The following is a 20509-nucleotide window of genomic DNA, read 5'->3' as shown; positions in this document are numbered from 1 at the left end:
AAACAAAAAATGTTAAAAGCTAATGAAAGATATAGTAAAAAACATTTTTCAATGGAATTTGAGTAACTTATTGAATTCTAAACTAGGCATATGATGATATGTATTGAACTATTATTCCCGTTTCATGTGTTTTCTGTTCTCAAACTATGACATCTATCAAACTATTAATCACTGTTCATGTGTTTTCCTTTCACCATTTGGAGAATTTTTCGGTTTTGACAAAGAGCTACTCTTTTTTAAGGCAAAAGCTGTGTCAGAAGAGGGATTTGAAGCCTCGCCTCCAATCGGAGACCAGAATACCCCTGTAACTAGGAAGGATTCTCACCTTGAGTCTGGCGCCTTAGACCACTCGGCCATCCTGACACTTATAAATCCTTAAAATTCATATTTTTTCATGATTATGTAACATAACATCTGATATGTCTGATGGTTACATGCAGATCTTAAGATACAAAGAAAAAGAAACAAAAAATGTTAAAAGCTAATGAAAGATATAGTAAAAAACATTTTTCAATGGAATTTGAGTAACTTATTGAATTCTAAACTAGGCATATGATGATATGTATTGAACTATTATTCCCGTTTCATGTGTTTTCTGTTCTCAAACTATGACATCTATCAAACTATTAATCACTGTTCATGTGTTTTCCTTTCACCATTTGGAGAATTTTTCGGTTTTGACAAAGAGCTACTCTTTTTTAAGGCAAAAGCTGTGTCAGAAGAGGGATTTGAACCCTCGCCTCCAATCAGAGACCAGAATACCCCTGTAACTAGGAAGGATTCTCACCTTGAGTCTGGCGCCTTAGACCACTCGGCCAACCTGACAACTACAAAACCTTAAAATTCATATTTTTTCACGATTATGTAACATAACATCTGATATATCTGATGGTTACATGCAGATCTTAAGATACAAAGAAAAAGAAACAAAAAATGTTAAAAGCTAATGAAAGATATAGTAAAAAACATTTTTCAATTGAATTTTAGTAACTTATTGAATTCTAAACTAGGCATATGTTGACATATATTGAACTATTATTCCCGTTTCATGTGTTTTCTGTTCTCAAACTATGACATCTATCAAACTATGACATCTATCAAACTATTAATCACTGTTCATGTGTTTTCCTTTCACCATTTGGAGAATTTTTCGGTTTTGACAAAGAGCTACTCTTTTTTAAGGCAAAAGCTGTGTCAGAAGAGGGATTTGAACCCTCGCCTCCAATCGGAGACCAGAATACCCCTGTAACTAGGAAGGATTCTCACCTTGAGTCTGGCGCCTTAGACCACTCGGCCATATTGACAAGTACAAAACCTTAAAATTCATATTTTTTCACGATCATGTAACATAACATATAGATAATAAGATACAAAGAAAAAGAAACAAAAAATGTTAAAAGCTAATGAAAGATATAGTAAAAAACATTTTTCAATGGAATTTGAGTAACTTATTGAATTCTAAACTAGGCATATGATGATATGTATTGAACTATTATTCCCGTTTCATGTGTTTTCTGTTCTCAAACTATGACATCTATCAAACTATTAATCACTGTTCATGTGTTTTCCTGTTTCCATTTTCGGTTTTGACAAAGAGCTACTCTTTTTTAAGGCAAAAGCTGTGTCAGAAGAGGGATTTGAACCCTCGCCTCCAATCGGAGACCAGAATACCCCTGTAACTAGGAAGGATTCTCACCTTGAGTCTGGCGCCTTAGACCACTCGGCCATCCTGACAACTACAAAACCTTAAAATTCATATTTTTTCATGATTCTGTAACATAATGTCTGATATGTCTGATGGAAACATATAGATAATAAGATACAAAGAAAAATAAACAAAAAATGTTAAAAGCTAATGAAAGATATAGTAAAAAACATTTGTCAATGGAATTTGAGTAACTTATTGAATTCTAAACTAGGCATATGATGATATGTATTGAACTATTATTCCCCTTTCATGTGTTTTCTGTTCTCAAACTATGACATCTATCAAACTATTAATCACTCACTGTTCATGTGTTTTCCTTTCACCATTTGGAGAATTTTTCGGTTTTGACAAAGAGCTACTCTTTTTTAAGGCAAAAGCTGTGTCAGAAGAGGGATTTGAAACCTCGCCTCCAATCGGAGACCAGAATACCCCTGTAACTAGGAAGGATTCTCACCTTGAATCTGGCGCCTTAGACCACTCGGCCATATTGACAACTACAAAACCTTAAAATTCATATTTTTTCACGATTATGTAACATAACATATAGATAATAAGATACAAAGAAAAAGAAACAAAAAATGTTAAAAGCTAATGAAAGATATGGTAAAAAACATTTTTCAATGGAATTTGAGTAACTTATTGAATTCTAAACTAGGCATATGATGATATGTATTGAACTATTATTCCCGTTTCATGTGTTTTCTGTTCTCAAACTATGACATCTATCAAACTATTAATCACTGTTCATGTGTTTTCCTTTCACCATTTGGAGAATTTTTCGGTTTTGACAAAGAGCTACTCTTTTTTAAGGCAAAAGCTGTGTCAGAAGAGGGATTTGAACCCTCGCCTCCAATCGGAGACCAGAATACCCCTGTAACTAGGAAGGATTCTCACCTTGAGTCTGGCGCCTTAGACCACTCGGCCATCCTGAAACTTATAAATCCGTAAAATTCATATTTTTTAATGATTCTGTAACATAACATCTGATATGTCTGATGGTTACATGCAGATCTTAAGATACAAAGAAAAATAAACAAAAAATGTTAAAAGCTAATGAAAGATATAGTAAAAAACATTTTTCAATAGAATTTTAGTAACTTATTGAATTCTAAACTAGGCATATGTTGACATATATTGAACTATTATTCCCGTTTCATGTGTTTTCTGTTCTCAAACTATGACATCTATCAAACTATTAATCACTGTTCATGTGTTTTCCTTTCACCATTTGGAGAATTTTTCGGTTTTGACAAAGAGCTACTCTTTTTTAAGGCAAAAGGTGTGTCAGAAGAGGGATTTGAACCCTCGCCTCCAATCGGAGACCAGAATACCCCTGTAACTAGGAAGGATTCTCACCTTGAGTCTGGCGCCTTAGACCACTCGGCCATATTGACAACTACAAAACCTTAAAATTCATATTTTTTCACGATCATGTAACATAACATATAGATAATAAGATACAAAGAAAAAGAAACAAAAAATGTTAAAAGCTAATGAAAGATATAGTAAAAAACATTTTTCAATGGAATTTGAGTAACTTATTGAATTCTAAACTAGGCATATGATGATATGTATTGAACTATTATTCCCGTTTCATGTGTTTTCTGTTCTCAAACTATGACATCTATCAAACTATTAATCACTGTTCATGTGTTTTCCTGTTTCCATTTTCGATTTTGACAAAGAGCTACTCTTTTTTAAGGCAAAAGCTGTGTCAGAAGAGTGATTTGAACCCTCGCCTCCAATCGGAGACCAGAATACCCCTGTAACTAGGAAGGATTCTCACCTTGAGTCTGGCGCCTTAGACCACTCGGCCATATTGACAACTACAAAACCTTAAAATTCATATTTTTTCACGATCATGTAACATAACATATAGATAATAAGATACAAAGAAAAAGAAACAAAAAATGTTAAAAGCTAATGAAAGATATAGTAAAAAACATTTTTCAATGGAATTTGAGTAACTTATTGAATTCTAAACTAGGCATATGATGATATGTATTGAACTATTATTCCCGTTTCATGTGTTTTCTGTTCTCAAACTATGACATCTATCAAACTATTAATCACTGTTCATGTGTTTTCCTTTCACCATTTGGAGAATTTTTCGGTTTTGACAAAGAGCTACTCTTTTTTAAGGCAAAAGCTGTGTCAGAAGAGGGATTTGAAACCTCGCCTCCAATCGGAGACCAGAATACCCCTGTAACTAGGAAGGATTCTCACCTTGAGTCTGGCGCCTTAGACCACTCGGCCATCCTGAAACTTATAAATCCGTAAAATTCATATTTTTTCATGATTCTGTAACATAACATCTGATATGTCTGATGGTTACATGCAGATCTTAAGATACAAAGAAAAAGAAACAAAAAATGTTAAAAGCTAATGAAAGATATAGTAAAAAACATTTTTCAATGGAATTTGAGTAACTTATTGAATTCTCAACTAGGCATATGATGATATGTATTGAACTATTATTCACGTTTCATGTGTTTTCTGTTCTCAAACTATGACATCTATCAAACTATTAATCACTGTTCATGTGCTTTCCTTTCACCATTTGGAGAATTTTTCGGTTTTGACAAAGAGCAAAAAATGTTAAAAGCTAATGAAAGATATAGTAAAAAACATTTTTCAATGGAATTTTAGTAACTTATTGAATTCTAAACTAGGCATATGTTGACATATATTGAACTATTATTCCCGTTTCATGTGTTTTCTGTTCTCAAACTATGACATCTATCAAACTATTAATCACTGTTCATGTGTTTTCCTTTCACCATTTGGAGAATTTTTCGGTTTTGACAAAGAGCTACTCTTTTTTAAGGCAAAAGGTGTGTCAGAAGAGGGATTTGAACCCTCGCCTCCAATCGGAGACCAGAATACCCCTGTAACTAGGAAGGATTCTCACCTTGAGTCTGGCGCCTTAGACCACTCGGCCATATTGACAACTACAAAACCTTAAAATTCATATTTTTTCACGATTATGTAACATAACATATAGATCTTAAGATACAAAGAAAAATAAACAAAAAATGTTAAAAGCTAATGAAAGATATAGTAAAAAAACATTTTTCAATGGAATTTTAGTAACTTATTGAATTCTAAACTAGGCATATGTTGACATATATTGAACTATTATTCCCGTTTCATGTGTTTTCTGTTCTCAAACTATGACATCTATCAAACTATTAATCACTGTTCATGTGTTTTCCTTTCACCATTTGGAGAATTTTTCGGTTTTGACAAAGAGCTACTCTTTTTTAAGGCAAAAGCTGTGTCAGAAGAGGGATTTGAACCCTCGCCTCCAATCGGAGACCAGAATACCCCTGTAACTAGGAAGGATTCTCACCTTGAGTCTGGCGCCTTAGACCACTCGGCCATATTGACAACTACAAAACCTTAAAATTCATATTTTTTCACGATTATGTAACATAACATATAGATAATAAGATACAAAGAAAAAGAAACAAAAAATGTTAAAAGCTAATGAAAGATATAGTAAAAAACATTTTTCAATGGAATTTGAGTAACTTATTGAATTCTAAAATAGGCATTTGATGATATGTATTGAACTATTATTCCCGTTTCATGTGTTTTCTGTTCTCAAACTATGACATCTATCAAACTATTAATCACTCACTGTTCATGTGTTTTCCTTTCACCATTTGGAGAATTTTTCGGTTTTGACAAAGAGCTACTCTTTTTTAAGGCAAAAGCTGTGTCAGAAGAGGGATTTGAACCCTCGCCTCCAATCGGAGACCAGAATACCCCTGTAACTAGGAAGGATTCTCACCTTGAGTCTGGCGCCTTAGACCACTCAGCCATCCTGACATTATTATTCCCGTTTCATGTGTTTTCTGTTCTCAAACTATGACATCTATCAAACTAATATTCACTGTTCATGTGTTTTCCTTTCACCATTTGGAGAATTTTTCGGTTTTGACAAAGAGCTACTCTTTTTTAAGGCAAAAGGTGTGTCAGAAGAGGGATTTGAACCCTCGCATCCAATCGGAGACCAGAATACCCCTGTAACTAGGAAGGATTCTCACCTTGAGTCTGGCGCCTTAGACCACTCAGCCATCCTGACATTATTATTCCCGTTTCATGTGTTTTCTGTTCTCAAACTATGACATCTATCAAACTAATATTCACTGTTCATGTGTTTTCCTTTCACCATTTGGAGAATTTTTCGGTTTTGACAAAGAGCTACTCTTTTTTAAGGCAAAAGGTGTGTCAGAAGAGGGATTTGAACCCTCGCATCCAATCGGAGACCAGAATACCCCTGTAACTAGGAAGGATTCTCACCTTGAGTCTGGCGCCTTAGACCACTCGGCCATATTGACAACTACAAAACCTTAAAATTCATATTTTTTCACGATTATGTAACATAACATATAGATAATAAGATACAAAGAAAAATAAACAAAAAATGTTAAAAGCTAATGAAAGATATAGTAAAAAACATTTTTCAATGGAATTTGAGTAACTTATTGAATTCTAAACTAGGCATATGATGATATGTATTGAACTATTATTCCCGTTTCATGTGTTTTCTGTTCTCAAACTATGACATCTATCAAACTATTAATCACTCACTGTTCATGTGTTTTCCTGTTTCCATTTTCGGTTTTGACAAAGAGCTACTCTTTTTTAAGGCAAAAGCTGTGTCAGAAGAGGGATTTGAACCCTCGCCTCCAATCGGAGACCAGAATACCCCTGTAACTAGGAAGGATTCTCACCTTGAGTCTGGCGCCTTAGACCACTCGGCCATCCTGACAACTACAAAACCTTAAAATTCATATTTTTTCATGATTCTGTAACATAATGTCTGATATGTCTGATGGAAACATATAGATAATAAGATACAAAGAAAAATAAACAAAAAATGTTAAAAGCTAATGAAAGATATAGTAAAAAACATTTTTCAATGGAATTTGAGTAACTTATTGAATTCTAAACTAGGCATATGATGATATGTATTGAACTATTATTCCCGTTTCATGTGTTTTTTGTTCTCAAACTATGACATCTATCAAACTATTAATCACTCACTGTTCATGTGTTTTCCTTTCACCATTTGGAGAATTTTTCGGTTTTGACAAAGAGCTTTTTTAAGGCAAAAGCTGTGTCAGAAGAGGGATTTGAACCCTCGCCTCCAATCGGAGACCAGAATACCCCTGTAACTAGGAAGGATTCTCACCTTGAGTCTGGCGCCTTAGACCACTCAGCCATCCTGACATTATTATTCCCGTTTCATGTGTTTTCTGTTCTCAAACTATGACATCTATCAAACTAATATTCACTGTTCATGTGTTTTCCTTTCACCATTTGGAGAATTTTTCGGTTTTGACAAAGAGCTACTCTTTTTTAAGGCAAAAGGTGTGTCAGAAGAGGGATTTGAACCCTCGCATCCAATCGGAGACCAGAATACCCCTGTAACTAGGAAGGATTCTCACCTTGAGTCTGGCGCCTTAGACCACTCGGCCATATTGACAACTACAAAACCTTAAAATTCATATTTTTTCACGATTATGTAACATAACATATAGATAATAAGATACAAAGAAAAAGAAACAAAAAATGTTAAAAGCTAATGAAAGATATAGTAAAAAACATTTTTCAATGGAATTTGAGTAACTTATTGAATTCTAAACTAGGCATATGATGATATGTATTGAACTATTATTCCCGTTTCATGTGTTTTCTGTTCTCAAACTATGACATCTATCAAACTATTAATCACTGTTCATGTGTTTTCCTGTTTCCATTTTCGGTTTTGACAAAGAGCTACTCTTTTTTAAGGCAAAAGCTGTGTCAGAAGAGGGATTTGAACACTCGCCTCCAATCGGAGACCAGAATACCCCTGTAACTAGGAAGGATTCTCACCTTGAGTCTGGCGCCTTAGACCACTCGGCCATCCTGACACTTATAAATCCTTAAAATTCATATTTTTTAATGATTATGTAACATAACATCTGATATGTCTGATGGTTACATGCAGATCTTAAGATACAAAGAAAAAGAAACAAAAAATGTTAAAAGCTAATGAAAGATATAGTAAAAAACATTTTTCAATGGAATTTGAGTAACTTATTGAATTCTAAACTAGGCATATGATGATATGTATTGAACTATTATTCCCGTTTCATGTGTTTTCTGTTCTCAAACTATGACATCTATCAAACTATTAATCACTGTTCATGTGTTTTCCTTTCACCATTTGGAGAATTTTTCGGTTTTGACAAAGAGCTACTCTTTTTTAAGGCAAAAGCTGTGTCAGAAGAGGGATTTGAACCCTCGCCTCCAATCGGAGACCAGAATACCCCTGTAACTAGGAAGGATTCTCACCTTGAGTCTGGCGCCTTAGACCACTCGGCCAACCTGACAACTACAAAACCTTAAAATTCATATTTTTTCATGATTATGTAACATAACATCTGATATGTCTGATGGTTACATGCAGATCTTAAGATACAAAGAAAAAGAAACAAAAAATGTTAAAAGCTAATGAAAGATATAGTAAAAAACATTTTTCAATGGAATTTTAGTAACTTATTGAATTCTAAACTAGGCATATGTTGACATATATTGAACTATTATTCCCGTTTCATGTGTTTTCTGTTCTCAAACTATGACATCTATCAAACTATTAATCACTGTTCATGTGTTTTCCTGTTTCCATTTTCGGTTTTGACAAAGAGCTACTCTTTTTTAAGGCAAAAGCTGTGTCAGAAGAGGGATTTGAACCCTCGCCTCCAATCGGAGACCAGAATACCCCTGTAACTAGGAAGGATTCTCACCTTGAGTCTGGCGCCTTAGACCACTCGGCCATCCTGACAACTACAAAACCTTAAAATTCATATTTTTTCATGATTCTGTAACATAATGTCTGATATGTCTGATGGAAACATATAGATAATAAGATACAAAGAAAAAGAAACAAAAAATGTTAAAAGCTAATGAAAGATATAGTAAAAAACATTTTTCAATGGAATTTGAGTAACTTATTGAATTCTAAACTAGGCATATGATGATATGTATTGAACTATTATTCCCCTTTCATGTGTTTTTTGTTCTCAAACTATGACATCTATCAAACTATTAATCACTCACTGTTCATGTGTTTTCCTTTCACCATTTGGAGAATTTTTCGGTTTTGACAAAGAGCTACTCTTTTTTAAGGCAAAAGCTGTGTCAGAAGAGGGATTTGAACCCTCGCCTCCAATCGGAGACCAGAATACCCCTGTAACTAGGAAGGATTCTCACCTTGAGTCTGGCGCCTTAGACCACTCAGCCATCCTGACATTATTATTCCCGTTTCATGTGTTTTCTGTTCTCAAACTATGACATCTATCAAACTAATATTCACTGTTCATGTGTTTTCCTTTCACCATTTGGAGAATTTTTCGGTTTTGACAAAGAGCTACTCTTTTTTAAGGCAAAAGGTGTGTCAGAAGAGGGATTTGAACCCTCGCATCCAATCGGAGACCAGAATACCCCTGTAACTAGGAAGGATTCTCACCTTGAGTCTGGCGCCTTAGACCACTCGGCCATATTGACAACTTCAAAACCTTAAAATTCATATTTTTTCACGATTATGTAACATAACATATAGATAATAAGATACAAAGAAAAATAAACAAAAAATGTTAAAAGCTAATGAAAGATATAGTAAAAAACATTTTTCAATGGAATTTGAGTAACTTATTGAATTCTAAACTAGGCATATGATGATATGTATTGAACTATTATTCCCGTTTCATGTGTTTTCTGTTCTCAAACTATGACATCTATCAAACTATTAATCACTCACTGTTCATGTGTTTTCCTTTCACCATTTGGAGAATTTTTCGGTTTTGACAAAGAGCTACTCTTTTTTAAGGCAAAAGAGGGATTTGAACCCTCGCCTCCAATCGGAGACCAGAATACCCCTGTAACTAGGAAGGATTCTCACCTTGAGTCTGGCGCCTTAGACCACTCGGCCATCCTGAAACTTATAAATCCGTAAAATTCATATTTTTTCATGATTCTGTAACATAACATCTGATATGTCTGATGGTTACATGCAGATCTTAAGATACAAAGAAAAAGAAACAAAAAATGTTAAAAGCTAATGAAAGATATAGTAAAAAACATTTTTCAATGGAATTTGAGTAACTTATTGAATTCTAAACTAGGCATATGATGATATGTATTGAACTATTATTCCCGTTTCATGTGTTTTTTGTTCTCAAACTATGACATCTATCAAACTATTAATCACTCACTGTTCATGTGTTTTCCTTTCACCATTTGGAGAATTTTTCGGTTTTGACAAAGAGCTTTTTTAAGTCAAAAGCTGTGTCAGAAGAGGGATTTGAACCCTCGCCTCCAATCGGAGACAAGAATACCCCTGTAACTAGGAAGGATTCTCACCTTGAGTCTGGCGCCTTAGACCACTCAGCCATCCTGACATTATTATTCCCGTTTCATGTGTTTTCTGTTCTCAAACTATGACATCTATCAAACTAATATTCACTGTTCATGTGTTTTCCTTTCACCATTTGGAGAATTTTTCGGTTTTGACAAAGAGCTACTCTTTTTTAAGTCAAAAGGTGTGTCAGAAGAGGGATTTGAACCCTCGCATCCAATCGGAGACCAGAATACCCCTGTAACTAGGAAGGATTCTCACCTTGAGTCTGGCGCCTTAGACCACTCGGCCATATTGACAACTACAAAACCTTAAAATTCATATTTTTTCACGATTATGTAACATAACATATAGATAATAAGATACAAAGAAAAAGAAACAAAAAATGTTAAAAGCTAATGAAAGATATAGTAAAAAACATTTTTCAATGGAATTTGAGTAACTTATTGAATTCTAAACTAGGCATATGATGATATGTATTGAACTATTATTCCCGTTTCATGTGTTTTCTGTTCTCAAACTATGACATCTATCAAACTATTAATCACTGTTCATGTGTTTTCCTGTTTCCATTTTCGGTTTTGACAAAGAGCTACTCTTTTTTAAGGCAAAAGCTGTGTCAGAAGAGGGATTTGAACACTCGCCTCCAATCGGAGACCAGAATACCCCTGTAACTAGGAAGGATTCTCACCTTGAGTCTGGCGCCTTAGACCACTCGGCCATCCTGACACTTATAAATCCTTAAAATTCATATTTTTTAATGATTATGTAACATAACATCTGATATGTCTGATCGTTACATGCAGATCTTAAGATACAAAGAAAAAGAAACAAAAAATGTTAAAAGCTAATGAAAGATATAGTAAAAAACATTTTTCAATGGAATTTGAGTAACTTATTGAATTCTAAACTAGGCATATGATGATATGTATTGAACTATTATTCCCGTTTCATGTGTTTTCTGTTCTCAAACTATGACATCTATCAAACTATTAATCACTGTTCATGTGTTTTCCTTTCACCATTTGGAGAATTTTTCGGTTTTGACAAAGAGCTACTCTTTTTTAAGGCAAAAGCTGTGTCAGAAGAGGGATTTGAACCCTCGCCTCCAATCGGAGACCAGAATACCCCTGTAACTAGGAAGGATTCTCACCTTGAGTCTGGCGCCTTAGACCACTCGGCCAACCTGACAACTACAAAACCTTAAAATTCATATTTTTTCATGATTATGTAACATAACATCTGATATGTCTGATGGTTACATGCAGATCTTAAGATACAAAGAAAAAGAAACAAAAAATGTTAAAAGCTAATGAAAGATATAGTAAAAAACATTTTTCAATGGAATTTTAGTAACTTATTGAATTCTAAACTAGGCATATGTTGACATATATTGAACTATTATTCCCGTTTCATGTGTTTTCTGTTCTCAAACTATGACATCTATCAAACTATTAATCACTGTTCATGTGTTTTCCTTTCACCATTTGGAGAATTTTTCGGTTTTGACAAAGAGCTACTCTTTTTTAAGGCAAAATGTGTGTCAGAAGAGGGATTTGAACCCTCACCTCCAATCGGAGACCAGAATACCCCTGTAACTAGGAAGGATTCTCACCTTGAGTCTGGCGCCTTAGACCACTCGGCCATCCTGACAACTACAAAACCTTAAAATTCATAATTTTTCATGATTCTGTAACATAATGTCTGATATGTCTGATGGAAATATATAGATAATAAGATACAAAGAAAAATAAACAAAAAATGTTAAAAGCTAATGAAAGATATAGTAAAAAACATTTTTCAATGGAATTTGAGTAACTTATTGAATTCTAAACTAGGCATATGATGATATGTATTGAACTATTATTCCCCTTTCATGTGTTTTTTGTTCTCAAACTATGACATCTATCAAACTATTAATCACTCACTGTTCATGTGTTTTCCTTTCACCATTTGGAGAATTTTTCGGTTTTGACAAAGAGCTACTCTTTTTTAAGGCAAAAGCTGTGTCAGAAGAGGGATTTGAACCCTCGCCTCCAATCGGAGACCAGAATACCCCTGTAACTAGGAAGAATTCTCACCTTGAGTCTGGCGCCTTTGACCACTCGGCCATCCTGACACTTATAAATACTTAAAATTCATAGTTTTTCATGATTCTGTAACATAATGTCTGATATGTCTGATGGAAACATATAGATAAAAAAGAAACAAAGAAAAATAAACAAAAAATGTTAAAAGCTAATGAAAGATATAGTAAAAAACATTTTTCAATGGAATTTGAGTAACTTATTGAATTCTAAACTAGGCATATGATGACATGTATTGAACTATTATTCCCGTTTCATGTGTTTTCTGTTCTCAAACTATGACATCTATCAAACTATTAATCACTGTTCATGTGTTTTCCTGTTTCCATTTTCGGTTTTGACAAAGAGCTACTCTTTTTTAAGGCAAAAGCTGTGTCAGAAGAGGGATTTGAACCCTCGCCTCCAATCGGAGACCAGAATACCCCTGTAACTAGGAAGGATTCTGACCTTGAGTCTGGCGCCTTAGACCACTCGGCCATCCTGACAACTACAAAACCTTAAAATTGATATTTTTTCATGATTCTGTAACATAATGTCTGATATGTCTGATGGAAACATATAGATAATAAGATACAAAGAAAAATAAACAAAAAATGTTAAAAGCTAATGAAAGATATAGTAAAAAACATTTTTCAATGGAATTTGAGTAACTTATTGAATTCTAAACTAGGCATATGATGATATGTATTGAACTATTATTCCCGTTTCATGTGTTTTCTGTTCTCAAACTATGACATCTATCAAACTATTAATCACTGTTCATGTGTTTTCCTTTCACCATTTGGAGAATTTTTCGGTTTTGACAAAGAGCTACTCTTTTTTAAGGCAAAAGGTGTGTCAGAAGAGCGATTTGAACCCTCGCATCCAATCGGAGACCACAATACCCCTGTAACTAGGAAGGATTCTCACCTTGAGTCTGGCGCCTTAGACCACTCGGCCATATTGACAACTACAAAACCTTAAAATTCATATTTTTTCACGATTATGTAACATAACATATAGATAATAAGATACAAAGAAAAAGAAACAAAAAATGTTAAAAGCTAATGAAAGATATAGTAAAAAACATTTTTCAATGGAATTTGAGTAACTTATTGAATTCTAAACTAGGCATATGATGATATGTATTGAACTATTATTCCCGTTTCATGTGTTTTCTGTTCTCAAACTATGACATCTATCAAACTATTAATCACTGTTCATGTGTTTTCCTGTTTCCATTTTCGGTTTTGACAAAGAGCTACTCTTTTTTAAGGCAAAAGCTGTGTCAGAAGAGGGATTTGAACCCTCGCCTCCAATCGGAGACCAGAATACCCCTGTAACTAGGAAGGATTCTCACCTTGAGTCTGGCGCCTTAGACCACTCGGCCATCCTGACAACTACAAAACCGTAAAATTCATATTTTTTCATGATTCTGTAACATAATGTCTGATATGTCTGATGGAAACATATAGATAATAAGATACAAAGAAAAATAAACAAAAAATGTTAAAAGCTAATGAAAGATATAGTAAAAAACATTTTTCAATGGAATTTGAGTAACTTATTGAATTCTAAACTAGGCATATGATGATATGTATTGAACTATTATTCCCGTTTCATGTGTTTTCTGTTCTCAAACTATGACATCTATCAAACTATTAATCACTCACTGTTCATGTGTTTTCCTTTCACCATTTGGAGAATTTTTCGGTTTTGACAAAGAGCTACTCTTTTTTAAGGCAAAAGCTGTGTCAGAAGAGGGATTTGAACCATCGCCTCCAATCGGAGACCAGAATACCCCTGTAACTAGGAAGGACTCTCACCTTGAGTCTGGCGCCTTAGACCACTCGGCCATCCTGACAACTACAAAACCTTAAAATTCATATTTTTTCACGATTATGTAACATAACATCTGATATGTCTGATGGTTACATGCAGATCTTAAGATACAAAGAAAAAGAAACAAAAAATGTTAAAAGCTAATGAAAGATATAGTAAAAAACATTTTTCAATTGAATTTTAGTAACTTATTGAATTCTAAACTAGGCATATGTTGAAATATATTGAACTATTATTCCCGTTTCATGTGTTTTCTGTTCTCAAACTATGACATCTATCAAACTATTAATCACTGTTCATGTGTTTTCCTTTCACCATTTGGAGAATTTTTCGGTTTTGACAAAGAGCTACTCTTTTTTAAGGCAAAAGGTGTGTCAGAAGAGGGATTTGAACCCTCGCCTCCAATCGGAGACCAGAATACCCCTGTAACTAGGAAGGATTCAGAAGAGGGATTTGAACCCTCGCCTCCAATCAGAGACCAGAATACCCCTGTAACTAGGAAGAATTCTCACCTTGAGTCTGGCGCCTTTGACCACTCGGCCATCCTGACACTTATAAATACTTAAAATTCATAGTTTTTCATGATTCTGTAACATAATGTCTGATATGTCTGATGGAAACATATAGATAATAAGAAACAAAGAAAAATAAACAAAAAATGTTAAAAGCTAATGAAAGATATAGTAAAAAACATTTTTCAATGGAATTTGAGTAACTTATTGAATTCTAAACTAGGCATATGATGATATGTATTGAACTATTATTCCCGTTTCATGTGTTTTCTGTTCTCAAACTATGACATCTATCAAACTATTAATCACTGTTCATGTGTTTTCCTTTCACCATTTGGAGAATTTTTCGGTTTTGACAAAGAGCTACTCTTTTTTAAGGCAAAAGCTGTGTCAGAAGAGGGATTTGAAACCTCGCCTCCAATCGGAGACCAGAATACCCCTGTAACTAGGAAGGATTCTCACCTTGAGTCTGGCGCCTTAGACCACTCGGCCATCCTGAAACTTATAAATCTGTAAAATTCATATTTTTTCATGATTCTGTAACATAACATCTGATATGTCTGATGGTTACATGCAGATCTTAAGATACAAAGAAAAAGAAACAAAAAATGTTAAAAGCTAATGAAAGATATAGTAAAAAACATTTTTCAATGGAATTTGAGTAACTTATTGAATTCTAAACTAGGCATATGATGATATGTATTGAACTATTATTCCCGTTTCATGTGTTTTCTGTTCTCAAACTATGACATCTATCAAACTATTAATCACTGTTCATGTGTTTTCCTGTTTCCATTTTCGGTTTTGACAAAGAGCTACTCTTTTTTAAGGCAAAGCTGTGTCAGAAGAGGGATTTGAACCCTCGCCTCCAATCGGAGACCAGAATACCCCTGTAACTAGGAAGGATTCTCACCTTGAGTCTGGCGCCTTAGACCACTCGGCCATCCTGACAACTACAAAACCTTAAAATTCATATTTTTTCATGATTCTGTAACATAATGTCTGATATGTCTGATGGAAACATATAGATAATAAGATACAAAGAAAAATAAACAAAAAATGTTAAAAGCTAATGAAAGATATAGTAAAAAACATTTTTCAATTGAATTTGAGTAACTTATTGAATTCTAAACTAGGCATATGATGATATGTATTGAACTATTATTCCAGTTTCATGTGTTTTCTGTTCTCAAACTATGACATCTATCAAACTATTAATCACTCACTGTACATGTATTTTCCTTTCACCATTTGGATAATTTTTCGGTTTTGACAAAGAGCTACTCTTTTTTAAGGCAAAAGCTGTGTCAGAAGAGGGATTTGAACCCTCGCCTCCAATCGGAGACCAGAATACCCCTGTAAGTAGGAAGGATTCTCACCTTGAGTCTGGCGCCTTAGACCACTCGGCCATCCTGACATTATTATTCCCGTTTCATGTGTTTTCTGTTCTCAAACTATGACATCTATCAAACTATTAATCACTGTTCATGTGTTTTCCTTTCACCATTTGGAGAATTTTTCGGTTTTGACAAAGAGCTACTCTTTTTTAAGGCAAAAGCTGTGTCAGAAGAGGGATTTGAACCCTCGCCTCCAATCGGAGACCAGAATACCCCTGTAACTAGGAAGGATTCTCACCTTGAGTCTGGCGCCTTAGACCACTCGGCCATCCTGACATTATTATTCCCGTTTCATGTGTTTTCTGTTCTCAAACTATGACATCTATCAAACTATTAATCACTGTTCATGTGTTTTCCTTTCACCATTTGGAGAATTTTTCGGTTTTGACAAAGAGCTACTCTTTTTTAAGGCAAAAGGTGTGTCAGAAGAGGGATTTGAACCCTCGCCTCCAATCGGAGACCAGAATACCCCTGTAACTAGGAAGGATTCTCACCTTGAGTCTGGCGCCTTAGACCACTCGGCCATATTGACAACTACAAAACCTTAAAATTCATATTTTTTCACGATTATGTAACATAACATATAGATAATAAGATACAAATGAAAAAGAAACAAAAAATGTTAAAAGCTAATGAAAGACATAGTAAAAAACATTTTTCAATGGAATTTGAGTAACTTATTGAATTCTAAACTAGGCATATGATGATATGTATTGAACTATTATTCCCGTTTCATGTGTTTTCTGTTCTCAAACTATGACATCTATCAAACTATTAATCACTGTTCATGTGTTTTCCTGTTTCCATTTTCGGTTTTGACAAAGAGCTACTCTTTTTTAAGGCAAAAGCTGTGTCAGAAGAGGGATTTGAACCCTCGCCTCCAATCGGAGACCAGAATACCCCTGTAACTAGGAAGGATTCTCACCTTGAGTCTGGCGCCTTAGACCACTCAGCCATCCTGACACTTATAAATCCTTAAAATTCATATTTTTTCATGATTATGTAACATAACATCTGATATGTCTGATGGTTACATGCAGATCTTAAGATACAAAGAAAAAGAAACAAAAAATGTTAAAAGCTAATGAAAGATATAGTAAAAAACATTTTTCAATGGAATTTGAGTAACTTATTGAATTCTAAACTAGGCATATGATGATATGTATTGAACTATTATTCCCGTTTCATGTGTTTTCTGTTCTCAAACTATGACATCTATCAAACTATTAATCACTGTTCATGTGTTTTCCTGTTTCCATTTTCGGTTTTGACAAAGAGCTACTCTTTTTTAAGGCAAAAGCTGTGTCTGAAGAGGGATTTGAATCCTCGCCTCCAATCGGAGACCAGAATACCCCTGTAACTAGGAAGGATTCTCACCTTGAGTCTGGCGCCTTAGACCACTCGGCCATCCTGACACTTATAAATCCTTAAAATTCATATTTTTTGACGATTATGTAACATAACATCTGATATGTCTGATGGAAACATATAGATAATAAGATACAAAGAAAAATAAACAAAAAATGTTAAAAACTAATGAAAGATATAGTAAAAAACATTTTTCAATGGAATTTGAGTAACTTATTGAATTCTAAACTAGGCATATGATGATATGTATTGAACTATTATTCCCGTTTCATGTGTTTTCTGTTCTCAAACTATGACATCTATCAAACTATTAATCACTGTTCATGTGTTTTCCTGTTTCCATTTTCGGTTTTGACAAAGAGCTACTCTTTTTTGAGGCAGAAGCTGTGTCTGAAGAGGGATTTGAATCCTCGCCTCCAATCGGAGACCAGAATACCCCTGTAACTAGGAAGGATTCTCACCTTGAGTCTGGCGCCTTAGACCACTCGGCCATCCTGACAACTGCAAAACTTTAAAATTCATATTTTTTCACGGTTATGTAACATAACATCTGATATGTCTGATGGTTACATGCAGATCTTAAGATACAAAGAAAAAGAAACAAAAAATGTTAAAAGCTAATGAAAGATATAGTAAAAAACATTTTTCAATGGAATTTGAGTAACTTATTGAATTCTAAACTAGGCATATGTTGACATGTATTGAACTATTATTCCCGTTTCATGTGTTTTCTGTTCTCAAACTATGACATCTATCAAACTATTAACCACTGTTCATGTGTTTTCCTGTTTCCATTTTCGGTTTTGACAAAGAGCTACTCTTTTTTAAGGCAAAAGCTGTGTCAGAAGAGGGATTTGAACCCTCGCCTCCAATCGGAGACCAGAATACCCCTGTAACTAGGAAGGATTCTCACCTTGAGTCTGGCGCCTTAGACCACTCGGCCATCCTGACATTATTATTCCCGTTTCATGTGTTTTCTGTTCTCAAACTATGACATCTATCAAACTATTAATCACTGTTCATGTGTTTTCCTTTCACCATTTGGAGAATTTTTCGGTTTTGACAAAGAGCTACTCTTTTTTAAGGCAAAAGGTGTGTCAGAAGAGGGATTTGAACCCTCGCCTCCAATCGGAGACCAGAATACCCCTGTAACTAGGAAGGATTCTCACCTTGAGTCTGGCGCCTTAGACCACTCGGCCATATTGACAACTACAAAACCTTAAAATTCATATTTTTTCACGATTATGTAACATAACATATAGATAATAAGATACAAATGAAAAAGAAACAAAAAATGTTAAAAGCTAATGAAAGATATAGTAAAAAACATTTTTCAATGGAATTTGAGTAACTTATTGAATTCTAAACTAGGCATATGATGATATGTATTGAACTATTATTCCCGTTTCATGTGTTTTCTGTTCTCAAACTATGACATCTATCAAACTATTAATCACTGTTCATGTGTTTTCCTGTTTCCATTTTCGGTTTTGACAAAGAGCTACTCTTTTTTAAGGCAAAAGCTGTGTCAGAAGAGGGATTTGAACCCTCGCCTCCAATCGGAGACCAGAATACCCCTGTAACTAGGAAGGATTCTCACCTTGAGTCTGGCGCCTTAGACCACTCAGCCATCCTGACACTTATAAATCCTTAAAATTCATATTTTTTCATGATTATGTAACATAACATCTGATATGTCTGATGGTTACATGCAGATCTTAAGATACAAAGAAAAAGAAACAAAAAATGTTAAAAGCTAATGAAAGATATAGTAAAAAACATTTTTCAATGGAATTTGAGTAACTTATTGAATTCTAAACTAGGCATATGATGATATGTATTGAACTATTATTCCCGTTTCATGTGTTTTCTGTTCTCAAACTATGACATCTATCAAACTATTAATCACTGTTCATGTGTTTTCCTGTTTCCATTTTCGGTTTTGACAAAGAGCTACTCTTTTTTAAGGCAAAAGCTGTGTCTGAAGAGGGATTTGAATCCTCGCCTCCAATCGGAGACCAGAATACCCCTGTAACTAGGAAGGATTCTCACCTTGAGTCTGGCGCCTTAGACCACTCAGCCATCCTGACACTTATAAATCCTTAAAATTCATATTTTTTCATGATTATGTAACATAACATCTGATATGTCTGATGGTTACATGCAGATCTTAAGATACAAAGAAAAAGAAACAAAAAATGTTAAAAGCTAATGAAAGATATAGTAAAAAACATTTTTCAATGGAATTTGAGTAACTTATTGAATTCTAAACTAGGCATATGATGATATGTATTGAACTATTATTCCCGTTTCATGTGTTTTCTGTTCTCAAACTATGACATCTATCAAACTATTAATCACTGTTCATGTGTTTTCCTGTTTCCATTTTCGGTTTTGACAAAGAGCTACTCTTTTTTAAGGCAAAAGCTGTGTCTGAAGAGGGATTTGAATCCTCGCCTCCAATCGGAGACCAGAATACCCCTGTAACTAGGAAGGATTCTCACCTTGAGTCTGGCGCCTTAGACCACTCGGCCATCCTGACACTTATAAATCCTTAAAATTCATATTTTTTGACGATTATGTAACATAACATCTGATATGTCTGATGGAAACATATAGATAATAAGATACAAAGAAAAATAAACAAAAAATGTTAAAAACTAATGAAAGATATAGTAAAAAACATTTTTCAATGGAATTTGAGTAACTTATTGAATTCTAAACTAGGCATATGATGATATGTATTGAACTATTATTCCCGTTTCATGTGTTTTCTGTTCTCAAACTATGACATCTATCAAACTATTAATCACTGTTCATGTGTTTTCCTGTTTCCATTTTCGGTTTTGACAAAGAGCTACTCTTTTTTAAGGCAGAAGCTGTGTCTGAAGAGGGATTTGAATCCTCGCCTCCAATCGGAGACCAGAATACCCCTGTAACTAGGAAGGATTCTCACCTTGAGTCTGGCGCCTTAGACCACTCGGCCATCCTGACAACTGCAAAACTTTAAAATTCATATTTTTTCACGGTTATGTAACATAACATCTGATATGTCTGATGGTTACATGCAGATCTTAAGATACAAAGAAAAAGAAACAAAAAATGTTAAAAGCTAATGAAAGATATAGTAAAAAACATTTTTCAATGGAATTTGAGTAACTTATTGAATTCTAAACTAGGCATATGTTGACATGTATTGAACT

The 20509-nt window shown here is 34.2% G+C and overlaps 17 non-coding genes across 17 annotated transcripts; all 17 read right to left on the bottom strand.

Annotated features, from left to right (window-relative positions):
• Positions 1–1622: 1622 nt before the first annotated feature.
• Positions 1623–1734, bottom strand: trnal-caa (transfer RNA leucine (anticodon CAA)). Its single transcript has 2 exons — positions 1697–1734; positions 1623–1668 (listed from the first exon to the last, which is right to left on the bottom strand). It is a non-coding gene; the product is annotated as a tRNA-Leu (tRNA).
• A 3696-nt stretch (positions 1735–5430) lies between these two features.
• Positions 5431–5542, bottom strand: trnal-caa (transfer RNA leucine (anticodon CAA)). The gene is made up of 2 exons: positions 5505–5542; positions 5431–5476 (listed from the first exon to the last, which is right to left on the bottom strand). It is a non-coding gene; the product is annotated as a tRNA-Leu (tRNA).
• An 834-nt stretch (positions 5543–6376) lies between these two features.
• trnal-caa (transfer RNA leucine (anticodon CAA)) lies at positions 6377–6488 on the bottom strand. Its single transcript has 2 exons — positions 6451–6488; positions 6377–6422 (listed from the first exon to the last, which is right to left on the bottom strand). It is a non-coding gene; the product is annotated as a tRNA-Leu (tRNA).
• A 349-nt stretch (positions 6489–6837) lies between these two features.
• On the bottom strand, positions 6838–6949 carry trnal-caa (transfer RNA leucine (anticodon CAA)). Its single transcript has 2 exons — positions 6912–6949; positions 6838–6883 (listed from the first exon to the last, which is right to left on the bottom strand). It is a non-coding gene; the product is annotated as a tRNA-Leu (tRNA).
• Positions 6950–8437: 1488 nt separating this feature from the next.
• On the bottom strand, positions 8438–8549 carry trnal-caa (transfer RNA leucine (anticodon CAA)). Its single transcript has 2 exons — positions 8512–8549; positions 8438–8483 (listed from the first exon to the last, which is right to left on the bottom strand). It is a non-coding gene; the product is annotated as a tRNA-Leu (tRNA).
• A 354-nt stretch (positions 8550–8903) lies between these two features.
• Positions 8904–9015, bottom strand: trnal-caa (transfer RNA leucine (anticodon CAA)). The gene is made up of 2 exons: positions 8978–9015; positions 8904–8949 (listed from the first exon to the last, which is right to left on the bottom strand). It is a non-coding gene; the product is annotated as a tRNA-Leu (tRNA).
• Positions 9016–11662: 2647 nt separating this feature from the next.
• Positions 11663–11774, bottom strand: trnal-caa (transfer RNA leucine (anticodon CAA)). The gene is made up of 2 exons: positions 11737–11774; positions 11663–11708 (listed from the first exon to the last, which is right to left on the bottom strand). It is a non-coding gene; the product is annotated as a tRNA-Leu (tRNA).
• Positions 11775–12128: 354 nt separating this feature from the next.
• Positions 12129–12240, bottom strand: trnal-caa (transfer RNA leucine (anticodon CAA)). The gene is made up of 2 exons: positions 12203–12240; positions 12129–12174 (listed from the first exon to the last, which is right to left on the bottom strand). It is a non-coding gene; the product is annotated as a tRNA-Leu (tRNA).
• Positions 12241–12581: 341 nt separating this feature from the next.
• Positions 12582–12693, bottom strand: trnal-caa (transfer RNA leucine (anticodon CAA)). The gene is made up of 2 exons: positions 12656–12693; positions 12582–12627 (listed from the first exon to the last, which is right to left on the bottom strand). It is a non-coding gene; the product is annotated as a tRNA-Leu (tRNA).
• Positions 12694–13473: 780 nt separating this feature from the next.
• trnal-caa (transfer RNA leucine (anticodon CAA)) lies at positions 13474–13585 on the bottom strand. Its single transcript has 2 exons — positions 13548–13585; positions 13474–13519 (listed from the first exon to the last, which is right to left on the bottom strand). It is a non-coding gene; the product is annotated as a tRNA-Leu (tRNA).
• Positions 13586–14401: 816 nt separating this feature from the next.
• On the bottom strand, positions 14402–14579 carry trnal-caa (transfer RNA leucine (anticodon CAA)). The gene is made up of 2 exons: positions 14542–14579; positions 14402–14447 (listed from the first exon to the last, which is right to left on the bottom strand). It is a non-coding gene; the product is annotated as a tRNA-Leu (tRNA).
• Positions 14580–15380: 801 nt separating this feature from the next.
• On the bottom strand, positions 15381–15492 carry trnal-caa (transfer RNA leucine (anticodon CAA)). Its single transcript has 2 exons — positions 15455–15492; positions 15381–15426 (listed from the first exon to the last, which is right to left on the bottom strand). It is a non-coding gene; the product is annotated as a tRNA-Leu (tRNA).
• A 354-nt stretch (positions 15493–15846) lies between these two features.
• trnal-caa (transfer RNA leucine (anticodon CAA)) lies at positions 15847–15958 on the bottom strand. Its single transcript has 2 exons — positions 15921–15958; positions 15847–15892 (listed from the first exon to the last, which is right to left on the bottom strand). It is a non-coding gene; the product is annotated as a tRNA-Leu (tRNA).
• Positions 15959–16102: 144 nt separating this feature from the next.
• Positions 16103–16214, bottom strand: trnal-caa (transfer RNA leucine (anticodon CAA)). The gene is made up of 2 exons: positions 16177–16214; positions 16103–16148 (listed from the first exon to the last, which is right to left on the bottom strand). It is a non-coding gene; the product is annotated as a tRNA-Leu (tRNA).
• A 575-nt stretch (positions 16215–16789) lies between these two features.
• On the bottom strand, positions 16790–16901 carry trnal-caa (transfer RNA leucine (anticodon CAA)). Its single transcript has 2 exons — positions 16864–16901; positions 16790–16835 (listed from the first exon to the last, which is right to left on the bottom strand). It is a non-coding gene; the product is annotated as a tRNA-Leu (tRNA).
• Positions 16902–18145: 1244 nt separating this feature from the next.
• Positions 18146–18257, bottom strand: trnal-caa (transfer RNA leucine (anticodon CAA)). The gene is made up of 2 exons: positions 18220–18257; positions 18146–18191 (listed from the first exon to the last, which is right to left on the bottom strand). It is a non-coding gene; the product is annotated as a tRNA-Leu (tRNA).
• A 575-nt stretch (positions 18258–18832) lies between these two features.
• Positions 18833–18944, bottom strand: trnal-caa (transfer RNA leucine (anticodon CAA)). Its single transcript has 2 exons — positions 18907–18944; positions 18833–18878 (listed from the first exon to the last, which is right to left on the bottom strand). It is a non-coding gene; the product is annotated as a tRNA-Leu (tRNA).
• Positions 18945–20509: the final 1565 nt, after the last annotated feature.

This window comes from Oncorhynchus clarkii, unplaced genomic scaffold (genome assembly GCF_045791955.1).
Source record: "Oncorhynchus clarkii lewisi isolate Uvic-CL-2024 unplaced genomic scaffold, UVic_Ocla_1.0 unplaced_contig_12229_pilon_pilon, whole genome shotgun sequence".
NCBI lineage: Eukaryota > Metazoa > Chordata > Actinopteri > Salmoniformes > Salmonidae > Oncorhynchus > Oncorhynchus clarkii.
The sequence above is the reverse complement of the archived record's forward strand: the minus strand, read 5'-3'. Positions and strand labels throughout refer to the sequence as shown.